The sequence below is a fragment of the Ochotona curzoniae genome, unplaced genomic scaffold, assembly GCF_017591425.1.
Source record: "Ochotona curzoniae isolate NIBS_2020 unplaced genomic scaffold, NIBS_Ocur_1.0 contig_291, whole genome shotgun sequence".
NCBI classification, from domain to species: Eukaryota; Metazoa; Chordata; class Mammalia; order Lagomorpha; family Ochotonidae; genus Ochotona; species Ochotona curzoniae.
Genome location: NW_024465649.1, coordinates 12461960 through 12477906, shown reverse-complemented (window position 1 = coordinate 12477906; position 15947 = coordinate 12461960). Strand labels below are relative to the sequence as shown.

General features: G+C 45.7%; 1 protein-coding gene across 2 annotated transcripts in view; it reads left to right on the top strand.

Moving 5' to 3' along the window:
• Positions 1-15947, top strand: part of TCEANC2 (transcription elongation factor A N-terminal and central domain containing 2) — a 58451-nt gene that overhangs the window by 26213 nt on the left and 16291 nt on the right. The window lies entirely within an intron of this gene.

Here is a 15947-nt window from a genome sequence, read left to right as displayed (position 1 = left end):
CATGGTCTCAGCCCCCTCGTTCACCTGTAAGTACATTGGCCTGATCTGTGGAAGCCCCCTGAAGTCACTCCTCAGCTGCAAGTGTAGTGTCTCAGTCCATGGAATCCCCCAGAAGTCATTCCTCACCTGTCATTCCACACCCTCTCAGCAGTCCCTGTCCCACGTCCCTAAACCCCTTCCCTTCCTCGAACAATCCATAGCCCCTAAGCCAGGTGCAGGCCCTGATCCTTGTGTTCCAGTGGCCTCTAAAGGAACTGTTTCTAATTCTTCATTTGTTGTCAGCTAGTACTTTAATTAATATAAACAATTATCAGAAAAAATATTCAAAATAGAAGCTCCAAATTTTTAAATTAAATTCAGCAATTATGAAATTACTCCGTCAAGCTTCTTAATGCTTGCATTCAGTTTTGGTGCTAATCTCATGGACTAATACTCAGCAAAAATGTATGGTTAACATGTTGAGTATGAGGAAATGGATAAGACATTGTCCATGACCTCAGGGACCTTAGGAGGCAGTGAAATGTTACAGCTTACAAAGGAAAACCCTAGTAATGTTCTCGGTAACATTCTGATCTGTACAAGGATGTGTTAGTACGAAAGATAGCACACAAGGCATATTATAGAGGAAGGGCATTTCAGTTAAAACTGGAAGGACTTGGATTTGTATCCTGAGTAACAGTAACTTGCAAAACTTGGTTTATTAAAACCGTAGTGATATTTGCCACTGCATTATTTACCCTCATAGCTTCATATATATTTAAAAGGCGAGTAAGAAAGTACATCGTATTGCCATCATAGTACAGTACCCAACTGTGGATAATATGCAGGGGAGAGCCAGCATGTGTTCCTCAAGCTGCTCCCCGTTCCCCAGGGAGTCCAGCGCAGTCATTCACAGCTGCTGTTCCTGCTCTCATTGGTGCACCCATTGGCTTGTTGGCCTCCCCTTGACCCCTTGTTCATGAGAAATGGGAGAGAGGGCAGCTTCACACTGCACTAACAGCTGGGAAGAGCCGTGTGAAATCCCTGGAGTGTCCCCCAAGAGTTTTAGCATTGCACCCCTGTAACATAAACCAGATTCTGAGAAAATGAGATGCTTAAAGAACGTAAGAGTGTTATCATTGTAGTCAAGGAGATTGTTCCATCTGCTGCTGCATTTTCTGTCTTTATAGGTTGTGGTCACTAGAGGGCAGTAAGACCATTCACATAAGCAGCTACAACATTTCTACCAGTAGAGGGTACTGATGATTAATATTTTATGGCATGCATATATATATTTAGGCTCATATCATGAATAACACATATGATCAGATCTTAAATATCAGTATAATAGATTGGGATTATTCTGCAAGTGTAAAACATGCTAATTTTTTAAAAACTATTAGTCCAAGGACATACAGTTTTTTTTTTTTTTAATTGGAAAGGCAAATATACAGAGAGGAGAAGACACAGAGAGGAATATCTTCCATCCACTGATTCACTCTCCAAGTGGCCGCAACAGCCAGAGCTGAGCCAATCCAAAGCCAGGAGCCAGGAGGCTCCTTGGGGTCTCCCATGTGGGTGCAGGGTCCCAAGGCCTTGGGACATCTGTGACTGCTTTCCCAGGCTACAAGCAGGGAGCAGGATGGGAAATGGGGCCACTAGGACACAAACTGGTGCCCATGTGGAATTCCAGCATGTGCAAGGCCAGGACTTTAGCTACTAGGATATTGTGCCAGGCCTAAAGCCTGGGACAAACGGATACATTTTTACAAATAATTTCTAATTGGCTTTTGAGTACAGCTATGAGTGTGCTTATAAGAATGTTGGGTCTAATATTCAGGTTTCAATTTAGGAATCATAATGAAGTCACACATCAAAGCTTGAGTTAGAAGCCAGAGCCATCTGATTTTGGAGTTTAGAGCTCACCTCAAGCCTTCCCTAAACCTGAGGTTGTATGGAATATTGGCATTTCTTGATTTCTTTATAGTAGTTATGTCAGTCACCATGCTAAACATATCACTTGGGTCACTGCCTAAGAATATCTGCATTGTTCAACCATTAGCCTTCCTGTCTGTCCCTGTCCTATGAGTTACAAGAAACAAGCGTCTACTAAGTCCCTTTCTTGTGCATAATAATGAAGGAAACATGTATTGTCTCCAACTTCTTGGAGCCTGAAGTCTAATGGAAACACAGTTTAACAAGCCTTTATCCTACAGTGTGGTGATGAGGAGCAGCCTGCCAAGCAAGTGTTATGTGTTGGGAGGAGGGGAGAGGTGTTGAAGAATGCGTCAGGTACAGGGGGTACAACATGAAAGTTGTACAGAAAGTGGGGGTGGGAGAGAACATGCCATGCCAGAAACTCAGAGAAGTTTGGTGTGTTTGAAATGTAACGTGCTGGAGAGAGTGCGGCAAGACGTCTGGACCAGATGGAGAACGCTCTTTGAAAGCCATTCAAAACTGTTTTTGGCGTGTGTATTAGTTATTTATTGATGTGTAAAAATTTCTCTAAAAATTTAGCTGCTTAAAAATCTGATGTTTCACAGATTTGCTGAGGGTCAGCAGTCTGGAAGCAGCTTGTTTGGGTGGTTGTCTCAGGGTCTCTGGAAGGCCTGCAGCTAGCTGAGCTGGTGGCTGGACCCGCAGTCATCTGAAAGCTGGACCAAGGTGTGAGGCTGTCCTTCAGAATGGCTCACTTGTCTGCTGTTGGCACGGGCCTCGAGCCCTCATCTCCCTCTTCTCCTTAGGACCACGGACAGCATGACAGGTGGCTTGCCCCAGAGCTTGTGACCTAGGAAAGAACAACCGAGACAGAAGCCCTCATGTCTTATAGCCTGATCTCAGAAGTGACACACAATTCTTACATTCTGTGGATCACAAAGACCAATCCTAGTATGGTTTGGAAGGAAGTTACACAAAGGTGTGAATGCCAGGAAGTCACATCTTTGAAAGTTGTCCTGTAGACTGGCTGCGTTTTGTTACTCTCTCAGATCTGTTTTACTTTTGGGACTTGCTGATTCATTTTACATTCATTTGTTAAAAACTCAGGGCTAGCGCTGAGACATGGTGTGGCATAGTATGCTAAAACCTCTGCTGTCAGTGCCAGCATCCCATATGGGTGCCAGTTCGAGTCCCAGCTGCTTCGCTTTTGACCCAGCTCCCTGCTTATGGCCTGGGAAAGCAGTGGAGCATGGCCCAAAGCCTTGGGACCCTGCACCCGCATAGCAGACCCAGAGGAAGGCCTGGCTGTTGACTTCAGATTGGCTCAGCTCTGGGGGATTTGGGGAGTGAACCAGTGGCTGGAAGATTTTCTTTATAGCTCTTTTTTTTTTTTTTTAATCTGTAACTCTGCCTTTCAAATAAAAGTAAAATCTTTTTACAAAAAGACCTGAGGTGGTTTTTTAAGTGCCAGCTTTGGACATCTGGCTTAGTGGTTAAGGCAAATGAGGACGTCTGTGTCCCATATTGTAGTACTTGAGTTTGAGTCCCAGATCCTGATTCCAAATTCCTGCTTAAGGTGGCTCAAGCAGTTGGATCCCTGCCATTCATGTGGAAGACCTGGATTGAGTTCCTGGCTCCTAGCTGCAGCCCAGCCCAGCCCAGCCTAGTTCTGGCAATGGTGGGTGTTTGGGGCAGTGAGTTACTGAGATTGGAGATCTTTCTGTCTCTCTGACTCTCCGTACCCATCCAGAAAAAAAAGAAAAAAGAAAGAGCCTCTTCCTGTTCATATCCTTGTCTCTCAGAATTCAGTAAGTTTTTGAAGAAGTATCTATTTTTATTTTTATTTGAAAGGTGGAGTTACAAGAAGAAGAACACACACACTTTCATCCACTGGTTTACTTCTCAAATGGCAGCAAGAGCTGGAGCTGAATCTAGCCGAAGCCAGGAGCTTCTTCTGGGTTTCCCATGTGGATATAGGGACCCAAGGACTTGAGCCATCCTCTGTTACCTTCTCAGGTCATAAGCGGGGAGCTTGGATCAGAAGTGGAGCAGCCAGCACTTGAACAGGCCCGCAAATGGGATGCTGGCAGCACAGGCGGGAGTTTGATGTACCACAGTGCCAGCTCCTCTGTGTAATTTCTTTTAAGATATATATTCCCAGTTGCAGTTAGTAGTTCTGTTTAGCTGTCTCTAGTCTGTTATTTAACTTGTTCACTCAGTTCTTCATTTCACAAACGGTTTTCCTTTTTGTCAATTCCCTTTTCCCCATCTCTTACAGTGTTATTTGCACAGTCTTGTGCATTTTATTTCTTTAAAATGTTTAAAGATCACTCTTTTCTGTTTCACTAATATGTGTGATCTATGGATGAAATCAGTTGTGTGTTTTTTCTGCTGACTCACATGGTGTATGTCTTCCCATATGCTCACTGATGTTTTTATTGTACTTGCTGATTTCAGTCTGTAGGGATCCTATAACGTTGGGGAAGCTCCCCCATAAAGGGAATTAGCTTCTTCTGTTTCTGCATAGTTGAGGCCTTCAAGGATCCCACCTTAGCATGCAGATCCCAGGATTAGCCTTCCTACCTCAGCTGGGACCCAAAACTAAGCATTTTATCAGTGGTGTTGCCATTAAAAAACAAAAAGAAGTTATCTGTCTCTCTGAAAGCCTGTTTCAACTGGGCAGGGCTGAAACCAGGAGCCAAGAACTGAGTCTCATGTTGGGGATGAGGGCCTAACTACTCAGGCCAGCTTCCTCTGCCAGGTACATTAGCAGGAGGTTGAATGGGAAGCTGAGTAGCCGGGACTCAAGCCTGCACTCTTATGGGATGCCAGATTTGCAAGCAGCGGCTTAATCCATTGTGCCACAGTGATGGTCCCTGCTATTGATGTTAGCCCTTGGGTTACTGCACCCTTACCTGATCCTGCCTCCTTGCCTTTGCTGGCTTTATTGGTAGGAACCAGGTGGTTCTTATCCCACCAACATGGACTTTAGGATAGCTTTAGTCTGCCTTAAAGCCCCAGAGTTTGCTCTTGATCATGAAGCTAATAGGATTATGATTGAAGAATTTTGAGTGAAGAAGTAACAAATTCAGATTTTTGTTTTACAAGAGTCTGTCTGGTGGCCATTTGGGAGAAATTCTAGAGAAGAGTGAACCTGGAGGGGGAAGCCTAGTTAAGAAGCTGCTAAAACATCCAGCCAAAAAATGAGGATAAGCTGGATGGAATGGTAATCATGAAGATGGAAAACGTAGTTGGTCCAGGGGACCCAGAGAGTGGGTGGGTGTTGGCAGTGAAGATGAATGACTAAAGGCTGAGGTGCAGGCTTCTGATAGGGGCAACTAGATGAGGAGCAGTGCCCCTGAGAGGGCATGGCAGGTTTGGCAGCAGGGAAGACCATTAAGTTCAGTTTTAGACTTACTGTGTCCGCCTTACTGTGGGACATTCCAGAGAAGATGTCCAACAAGATATTGGATTTACAAGGTTGAAGCCAAGGACAGACTGTAACTATATGTTTGGGAGTCCTGCTCAACATATAGCTACGGATTCAGGTGAAAGAAACAGCTAAGCTTGTCCAGGGAGAATGTATAAGAAATGCAAAGAACAAGTCCAAGGGGCCCGACGGCGTGGCCTAGCGGCTAAAGTCCTCACCTTGAACGCCCCGGGATCCCTTATGGGCGCCAGTTCTAATCCTGGCAGCTCCACTTCCCATCCAGCTCCCTGCTTGTGGCCTGGGAAGGCAGTCGAGGATGGCCCAAAACCTTGGGACCCTGTACCCTTGTGGGAGACCTGGAAGAAGTTCCTGGATCCTGGCATTGGATCGGCATAGCATTGGCTGTTGCACTCACTTGGGGAGTGAATCATCAGATGGAAGATCTTCCTCTCTGTCTCTCCTCTCTGTATATCTGACTTTCCAATAAAGAAATAAATCTTTAAAAAACAAACAAACAAACAAAAAAAAGAACAAGTCCAAGTTCTGAAGCTCACCAGTGTTTAAGGGACTTGAGACTGAGAAGGTGTGAGTGGAGAAACACAGGAGGATGCAGTCATGGAATAAAAAGGAAAAAGTGTTTCTGGGAGCAGCAGTGTCCCTGCTTGTTAAAATCCAAAGCGAAGTCTAAAAACTGTTCATTGGCTTTTATTAAGTAAGAATGTTAATTATCTTGGGTAGGACTGTTTTAAAGGCAAGGTGATAATGAGCAGAAGCTTGAAGAATGAGGAGATTTATGCAGCACTTTCCAGAGGTTTGTATCAAAAGAAAAACTGCATATGACAAAATCAGAAAATGGAATAAAACTGAAGAAAATTCTGGTTTTTTTTATTGTTATTAACATTGTATTATGTGATACAGTTTTATAGGCACTGGGGATTCCCCCCACCCCTCCCACATCCCTCCCCCCATAGTGGATTCCTCCACCTTGCTGCATAACCTCAGTTCAAGTTCAGTTGAGATTCCTTCATTGCAAGCATATACCTAGCATAAAGTCCAGCATCTTATTGTCCAGATAAGTTCAGTGGCCTCTTGGGGAGACCTTCTCTGGTCTTAAGGTAGAGCTAACAGAGTGAAGTTCCGGTCAGTTAACATCCCCAACAAAACATCAGCATCAATATACAACATTATGGAATTAATTGACATAGTATTGAGTAAACAATATGTTAAAAATAATGCAAGTTCAATTCTTCAAAACATCTGGGTTGAGACAGTATCAATGACAGGTTCAAAAAATAACAAACCACCAAGCAAAAATTACAGGTTAAATCAAGGCAAACATGTGGTATCTAACCTTTTGGGCTTCACTCATTTCCCTTAGCATTATAGTTTCCAGTTGGGCCCATTTAGCCACAAAGAACTGCATTTTGTTTTTTTTAATAGCTGAGTAGTATTCCATGGAGTAGATGAACCAAAGCTTTCTTATCCAATCTTCTGCTGATGGGCATTTCGGTTGCTTCCATGTTTTTGCGATTACTGATTGTGCTGCTATGAACATAGGGATGCATGTTGGTTTGTCGTGAAACAGGTGTTGTTTTGTTTTTTTTTAAAGATTTATTTGTCTTTTAAAATTTTATTTTTAATGATTTTTATATAGCTGATTAGAGTGTGAAGAGTTAAGTGTTAGAGGAAAGTGGGTGAGACCATTATTTTCACATTCTCTTTTTTTTTTTTTTCCTTCCTGTATCTGGGGGAAAAGGAAAGATAAAGGGGAAAAGCCACACCCAGCCTCCTAACCATCTCAGGGTCCCCAATGTGGGGCAATCTCCAAGGGTCCTGCTCAAGTAGCTTTGATAGTTCAAGAGTTCTGCCACATGCAGGCCAGCAGGTGTTGAAATCCTGCCCGACCTGGTATGCCCCCATCCCAGCTCTTACGCTCACCAGTGGGAGTCCCACTCAGCCCTCCTACAGGTTCGCCCCCTTACCCCTGAGTCTCATGTGTGCTAGTTGGGTGCTGCAGCCCAGTTTCTGGCATGGCCTGCCTCGCCTCAGCATTTGCCAGTGGGTTCCATAGCTGGCCCAACCTAGCCCACCCCTAATTCTAGCTCATGCTCGTGGGGGCTTCAGCCTAGCCCTGCCCAGTTGGCCCCCCAGTCCCCACCCTAATGTGAACTGCTTGGTATTGTACCCAACCTAACATAACCCACATACCATTCTGACTCTCAGATTTACCAGAGGGTAATATGAACTGGCCCAGCCTGGTTCGCCCCCAGCCTGAGCCAGATGTATGCAGGTGGGTACCATTACCTGGTCTAGTCTGAGTTACTCACTGTCTTGGTTTTTGTACTCACCTGCAGGGACTGTGTCCCAACCGAAGAGTTCCTCATTTTGCATCAGAACCCTTTCCAATGCCAGTCATGCACACTGGTCCATGGGCCAGCCTACTTAGTCCACCTCCTGTCCTAGTCAGAACAGTGGCCTCCCTGACTGGCCCTCACCCATTCCAGTTCTGATTTTTGGGTGCTACAGCCCAGCTAATCCTGGTCCACACCCAGACATAGCTCACATGGCTCAGCAGGGGCAGAGACCTAGACTCACAAGCACCATTGGGTGCTGGAGTCTAGCCCAGTCTGGTGTACCCCAGAATTAGTCCACACTTATGCCAAGGGACACTTCAGCCATATCTAGACCAGATAGCAAACCCCACTTTGGCCATTGCGGTCACCAGTGGGAACCACAACCCGACCAGGGCATCCCCTTAGCTGCCTAACCAGGCCTATTCCCAGCCACAGATCTCGTGCGTGACATTGGTTGTTCTGACCCAGCTTAGCCCCTCACCTACCTTGGCCTTTGCCTTTGTATGCTATAGCCTGGCCTGACCTGGCTGGTCCCCAGTCCCAACTCTTGCTGGTGGGTGCTGCAGCCTGGTCCTGCTCAATCTGTTCCTATCCCTGGCTTATGCAAACCAGGTGATGTGACAGCGTAGCCTTGCATGACCTGCACTCCAGTGTGGTTTCTGCACTTGCCAATGGGCTAAGGTTTGCTCAGTCTGCCTCCTTCCAAAATCAACCCACACACTTGCGGATGGAACTACCTTGCCCAGTCTGACCAACACTCAGGACCATGTGCTCACCTGTGGGAGCTGTGACCCACTAGGGGAGTTTCCCAAGCTTCCCTACTCAGCCCACCTCCAGACCCAGGTTTCATGCATGCCAATGGGTGCTAGGCTCTTATCCAACATAGCCTGCCCCTCCATCCTTGCTTTTGTATGAGCTGGTAGATATTATGGATATTATGGCCTGGCCCACTCTGTACCCTATTCTAGGGTGCTCATGTGGATACTGCAGCCAGGATCTGCCCAGCCTATTCTGAGCTCCAGAACCTGTAAGTGTTGGTGGGTTCCGTGGTCACGCTTAGCTCATCACCATCCCAAGCCTTAAGCTAACCAGAAAGGACTTGAATTTCTGTAAGGTTGGGCCCACATATCTCCCACAGAATCTGCCCCTGCCTCTTGTGTGGTGGTTAGTGTCATGACCCGCCCCTTTTTCTGACACTCACTCACTCACAGTCAGGTACTGGAATCTAGCCCTGCCAGACAGGTCCCCAGCCCTAGCTTTTGTCTGAACAGATTTATATATGAAGAGAGAAGGGGGCCCAGCAGGTGGCCTAGTGGCTAAAGTCCTCACCTTGAATGCGCTGGGATCCCATATGGGTGCCAGTTCTAATCCCGGCGGCCCCACTTCCCATCCAGCTCCCTGCTTGTGGCCTGGAAAAGCAGTTGAGGACGGCCCAAAGCCTGGGACCCTGCACCCGTGTGGGAGACCTGAAAGAGCTCCTGGCTCCTGGCTGTGGATTGGTGCAGCACTGGCCTTTGCAGTCACTTGGAGAGTGAATCATTGGATAGAAGATCTTCTTCTGTCTTTTCCTCTTTTTATATGTATCTGACTTTGTAATAAAAATTTAAAAATCTTTAAAAAGAGAGAAGGGAGTGCGTGCATGCACATACACATACATACAACATGCGTCCATTGGTTCATCCAAATGGCGACACTACCAGGACTGGGTCATAATGAAGCCAGGAGCCAGAAGCTTCATTCAGGACTCCCTGTGGGTACAGAAGTCCAAGGATTTTCCACTGCTTCTCAGATTCATTAGCAGACAATTGGATCAGAACAGAGCAGCTGGGACTTGAACTAACACTCATATGGATGCCAGTGCCACAGGCAGTGACGTAACCTACTGTGCCTCTGTAACTGGTTTTAAAGGAAAGAGAGTCGTCATTTTGAATGCTGATAGGAAGGATCAAGAGGACTAAGAAAAGTTAAAATAGGAGGAAGATGAGAGGATGAGACCCTAAATTGCTGAGCCTGAGTGAGGTAAGAATTAGCAAATGCCTTGAAACATCATTTGATAAGTGTGCTTTGTCTGGGATCGTTTGTGCCTTCAACACATACTGAAGGCCTCGCACGCATGATGCCTGCCTTATTCCAGGTGCTCCAGAATACTGCATGTTCCATGTTTATAACACGGCCATATTTTATCACTCTGAGGAGACAGTTTTGTAGGTATGTCATTATGAATTATATGAAAGCACTAAAACCACGGGTTGTACTAAGATTTGTGGGAATATAGGGGAGGTACTGACTACTGCTTGGGTAAATTAGGGAGGGTTTTCCTAGGGGAGGTGGAATTATGCTTGATCAGAATGGCCTGGTAGGTGGCAAGCTCATTGCCAGCAGGGACAAGAGTAAGAGGGGAATGAGGGCTTGAAAATCCTGAGCACAGGAAGGTCTGGGATACACGGCTAGGCTGGGCCAAAGTGGATCCAGGTGCAGCCTGGTTATTAGCAAACTTGAAAGCTGATGAGTGAGGTTTTACCTGCATGGCAGTGTGCTTTTCTTAGGGATGTCTCTTGAAAAAAACATTCTGGGTTCAAATAAAAGGGGAAAATGCTGCATTACTGTCTCCTCTCCTTTAGAAATTGTCAGTACATGTTCTCCTGTTATAGGTTAGGGGGGAAAAATTCATGATAAATAAGCCTATTTAATTTTGATTATACAGGGTTTTTCAGAGATTTTTTTTTTTTTTTTAATGTTCTGTCTGTGATTAGACCTGCTGAGTGCTTTTTGTATGCAGGGAAAAAAATGCTGTTGGAGCGTTTAGTATCTTTAGGCTGTGGAAAGACACGATGAGAGTTTCTGGGGGCCTGGAAGACAATGTGTAGGAAGTAATGGAGAGAGGGAAATGGAAAGTCATCCAAGTGTTCACTGAGCTGAGGCTTGTTCAGGGCCTGCCACATGCCAAGCACTGTCCTGGATGCCCATGATCAAAACAGACCACCCCTGACCCCGGGAACTTACATTCTAGTGAGGAGAGAGGCAGTCAGGAAGAACTGTGCTAAGTAAATTGTGCTGTTAGGCTGCCAGTGCCATGGGAAAGACAAAAGGCAGAGCCGTGATAACATGGATGAGAGAGGCAGGAGTAGGCCTCACTGAGAGATGTTTGAGCAGGGAGAGGGGGAACTGTGAGGAGCAAGCGTGGCTGTGACCATAGAGATAAGACAGGATAGTGTGTGGTGGCCAGCAGGGACGAGAGCGGGCTGCCTCCCTTTTCTCCGCACAGCTTTTGCCTGCCTTGAGACATGCACCGATCTCTCCCCGTAGTTGACTTTGCCACCCTTTCCTGACACCTTGTTTCTCTTATTCCATTTACAAGTCAAATTCCTTTAAAAGTGATGGATACAACCCCCATTTCTGGCATTCCACATCTTCATGAAAGCCCTCTCCAAGCCAACTTTTCCCCCACAAGCAACCCTCTTTCAAGGCACAAGTGTGATTTCATCCCATGCAGATCCAGGGATGTCTTTTTGTCTGTCTTCTCATCTTCCCAGAACTGTGAATGTGAAACCATTGATGACCCTTTTCTGTTGACATAAATGACACTGAAGGTTGCCAATTTTGTATCTATCTGTTTTTAAAGTGCTTGTTTCCTCCGTAGCACTTATCTCAGTTTGTAATGACTTATTTAATTATTTCCTTTCCTATTGTATTTTGCTAGGCAGGAGCGCCATGTGAGCCAGGATCATGCTATTTTACTCAGCACTGTATTAGAGGTTTTAATGTGGCATATGGCAGGAGCTCAAGAGGTGTTTGTCAAACGAGGGGACATGAAAAGGTCGGACATGATTTTCTCCATGGCTCATCTCTTCTCTTTGCCTGTTCCTTGCCTTTCTGTTTCTCCTGTCCTTGTTCCCTCTCCCTCTCCATGCCCCAGGACTACTTTTCCATTAAGCTAGCCCCTTGGTGGTCCTTGCTGCTTCTACAGACCACTCAGCCGGATAACCAGCACAGTTCTCCAGCTTAACTGGGGCCTTAATCCTGATACTTCTTGAATATGGAGCTTTCATCCAGATTCATTTTTAAAGATTTTTTTTTTAAACTTTAGTCAGTTATTTGAAAATCAATCAGAGAGGCTGGCACAATGGCTGAATTGGCTAATTCTCCACCTGCAAGTGCCAGCATGCCAGGTTCATGTCCCAGTTGCTCCACTTCCCTTCAAGGTCCCTGCATATGGCCTGGGAAAGCAGTAGAGGATGACCCAAACCCTTGGGACCCTACACCCATTGAGAGACCCGGAAGAGGAGACCCTAGCTCCTGGTTTCAGATTAGCTCAGCTCTGGCTATTGCTGCCATTTTGGAAAGAATCAATGGATGGAAGATCTTTCTCTTTGTCTCTTCTTCTCTCTGCAAATATGCCTTTCCGATAGAAATAAATAAATATTTTTTTTTTTAAAGAAGGGAAAATCAGAGAAAGGGAAAGCTAGACAGAGTCTCCCAACCCATTATTTCACTCCCCCCAATGCCACAACATTCCTCCACTACCCCAGGAGCCAAGAACTCAACTGAGGTCTCCCATCTGGGAGCAGGGATCCAAATAGAAGGGCAGTTGCCTGCTGCCTGCCTGGGTGCGCATCAGTAGGAAGCTGGATTGGAAGTTGAGGTAGGACTCAAATCCAGGCACCCTGACATAGAATGCGGGCATCCCTTCTAGCATCCTAATTGCTGCGTCACAAGCCCACTCTTCAGCTGAGATATTTTAGAGAGTTTATTCCGATTTGCATTTCCACCACTTTCTTACTATCCTATGCATTTACAAGGTGAAAAATAGCTTTTTATTTTCATTTACTGCAGAGAATGAATTGTTTTCAATGCTCCTTTCTCCTTTCTCTTTTTGGTAAATTATCGCTATGTATTTTTGTTCATTTTTAATTGAGATCTTAGTTTTTTTTTTTTCTTGTTTGTTCTGCGAGTTTTGTGAAGATGTCAGTGTTGCAACCCTTATAATTACATTTAGCTCCTCAAGTTAGAAGCCAGGATGTTGAGACCCTGGGAAGTGAAGTGACTTACCCAGGGCTACACAGGGAGTTATTGCCAGGGATGCTATGAGAACACAGACCTCCAGGGCTGTGTTACTTCCTGGCGAGGGGCTCCCTTTGTGCCCTGGACTCACACCACACACACCTGTATTTTATTGGACCATCTGCACAGGCCTGCTATCTGCTCAGTTACCTCTTGTAAATCACAATTTAGAGCCTGTATACTTGCAATGGGAACCTCACCCGGCATTTCCAGTTTCGTTACTGTCCTCAGCATTTTGCTCTGAAGTGAATTGTTTAGGTGGACATGTGTAGCAGGAAGTTGAAGATGTAGGACTGAATCTCAACTGAGAAGGGTTTTTTTTGTGGTTTTATTTTTAAACATGTATTGGTGTAAAAGTCAGAGTTAGAGAAATCTTGTGTTTTCTGGTTCACTTTGAAGATGACTGCAATAGCTGGAGCTAGGCTGGTCCAAGCCAGCAGCCAGGCCCAGTGTAATGGCCCAATTAGTTAATCTGACCCCCTTCAGGCACTTGGATCCCATATTGGTGCCAGTTCATGTCCCTGTTGCTCCACTTCCCATTCAGCTCCCTGCTTGTGGCCTAGGAAGGAAGCAGAGGATGGCCCAAAGCCTTGGATTCTACACTCAACGTGGGAGATCCAGTGGGAGCCTCTGGGTCCTACCAGCACATCAGCTTAGCTCCAGCTATTGCAGTCGAGGAGTGAACTGGTGAATGGAAAATCTTTCTCTGTTTTCTTCTAAATCTGCCTTCCCAATAAAAATAAATAGTTTTTAAAAAGCTAAGATACTTTAATACCATATTATGCCACCTCCTAAAATCTAAAGATGCATAGAATATGAAAATCCAAATGTTGCTGAGGTTTCATACCTGTATAAGGATTCTGGGGCTGTTACCGTTTCTTGCCCTTTCCAGTTTTTGGAAGCCACTTGGCTTGTGTCTCCTTTCTCCATCTTGTTCTTTTTTTTATTTATTTATTTTCATTGGAAAGTCAGATATAGCAAGAAGAAGAGAGACAAACAAGAAGATCTTCTGTCTGCTGATTCACTCCCCAAGTGACAGCAACAGCCAGGACTGAGCCAATCTAAAGCCACGAACCCGTGGCTTCTTCCAGGTCTCCCACAGGGGACAGGATCCCAAAGCTTTGGACTGCCCTCAGCTGCCTTCCCAGGCCACAAGCAGGGAGCTGGATGGGAAGTGGGGTGCTGGGATTAAAACTGGCGTCCATATAGGATCCTGGTGCGTTCAAGGCAAAGACTAGCCACTAGGCACCATGCCAGGTCCAGCCCTTCTTGAGGTTGCCAGTTTAATATGGTCTTTAATACTGCTTTTATACTTTGATACATTTGGTTTTTTTTAAAGATTTATTTATTTTTATTGAAAAGGTGGATATACAGAGAGGAGAGACAGAGAGGAAGATCTTCCGTCCGATGATTCACTCCCCAAGTCAGCGCAACGGCCGATACTATGCTGATCCGAAGCCGGGATCCAGGAACTTCTTCCGGGTATCCCACGCGGGTGCAGGGTTCCAAAGCCTTGGGCTGTCCTCAACTGCTTTCCCAGGCCACAGGCAGGGAGCTGGATGGGAAGTGGAGCTGCCGGGATTAGAACCAGCACCCATATGGGATCCCGGGTGTGCAAGGGGAGGACCTTAACCACTGCGCCATAGTGCCGGACCGATACATTTGTTTGTTTAGGTGTCTTCCTCTGTGATCAGACCTGCTGAGCGCTTTTTGTATGCAGGGCTATATCAGTGTTCTATTCAAGTGCCCAGGGTAGGGCCTGGTACATATCTGGTACTTGGTAACATTTGTTGCATTGAACAAAAGACTGCTTCCTGCAGGAAATTTGTCTTTAACAGTACACTAAGATGCTCCTTAACCTTACACCCCAGGGACTTGACCCGAGTCGTAAGACCAGCCAGTGACAATGCCGCCGCTGAAACATAAACTTCATGGAGCAAATAATGACTTTTAGCAGCTCATTAACTTCCTTAATGTAGCTACTGACCAACCTGTGGCTTTGGGGAAAGGTCATGGAGCCTCACTTTTTCTCATTGGAATCGAGAGGAGGTGGGAGTGATCACCAGAGGCAGGAATGTGTGCCGGATTTGTTTCAAGGCATCTACAGAGGTATTGGAAGGCTGACTCTTACTGGCCATGCATCACAAGATGTTTAACCTCTGCGTGCCATAGGTGCTTTACCTGTAAGATGGGGAATTATACTCATTTCACTGTTGTTTGGAAAACAGTGGCTGTTGTTATTCATGTTACCCAAAAATAGTCCTTTATAGAACCCGGCACAGTAACCTAGTGGCTAAAATCTTCACTTTGCACGCTCCAGGATACCATATGGGTATTAGTTCATGTCCCAGAGGCCCGCTTCCCATCCAGCTCCCTGCTTGTGGCCTGAGAAAGCAGTCAAGGATGGCCCAAAGCCTTGGAACCCTGCACCCACATGGGAGACCAAGAAGAAGCTCCTGGCTCCTGGCATCAGATTGGCTCAGCTCTGGCCATTACAGTCATTTGGGAAGTGACTCAGCAGATGGAAAAATCTTTCTGTCTCTCCTCTTCTCTGTATATCAGGCTTTGCAATAAAAAAATAAATGAATCTTTTTAAAAAAAAAGTCATTTATGAAATTAGATTTATGATTCTGTCCCCCCCCTTTTTTTTTCCTAGAAGGGGTTTTTAGGCCAGAGGCTAGATTGCCTTTCTTGCCATTGCTCCTTGGAAAGGCTTTTACTAAGCCTTAGATTCCCCCTGAGCTCTTCTAGCTCTGCCCTCTGAGAATGATTCCCCAGGGGAGTGACCAGTCTGGTAAGGCCCCTGTGTGGGTGATGACTGCCTGCCCCTGTAGGTGAAAAGCCTTGACTCCATTACCCCAGCCTTTCCGCCCTTTACCCTCCTCTGAGTCCGACTTGTCTGGTTTGAGAAACCAAGAAGGTGAGCAAGGTTATCTTCCAGGAACCTTACTGAACACTCTGTAATAACCAGTTCCTAAAAACAATAAGTAGAAGAGAGTGTTAGTTGCTAAGTGGGCAGGTTCCGAAAGCAGCCTGCTTCAGTTGGAATCGGATGTTCTGGGCCTGGCTGCTGTGCGTAATAGCTGTGAGACCTTGGGCAGGTTACTTTACAGAGCTTCAGTTTCCAATTTGTAAAAAGAGACTACTGACACTTAATCCATTGTTAGAAAAATGAGATGAGATAA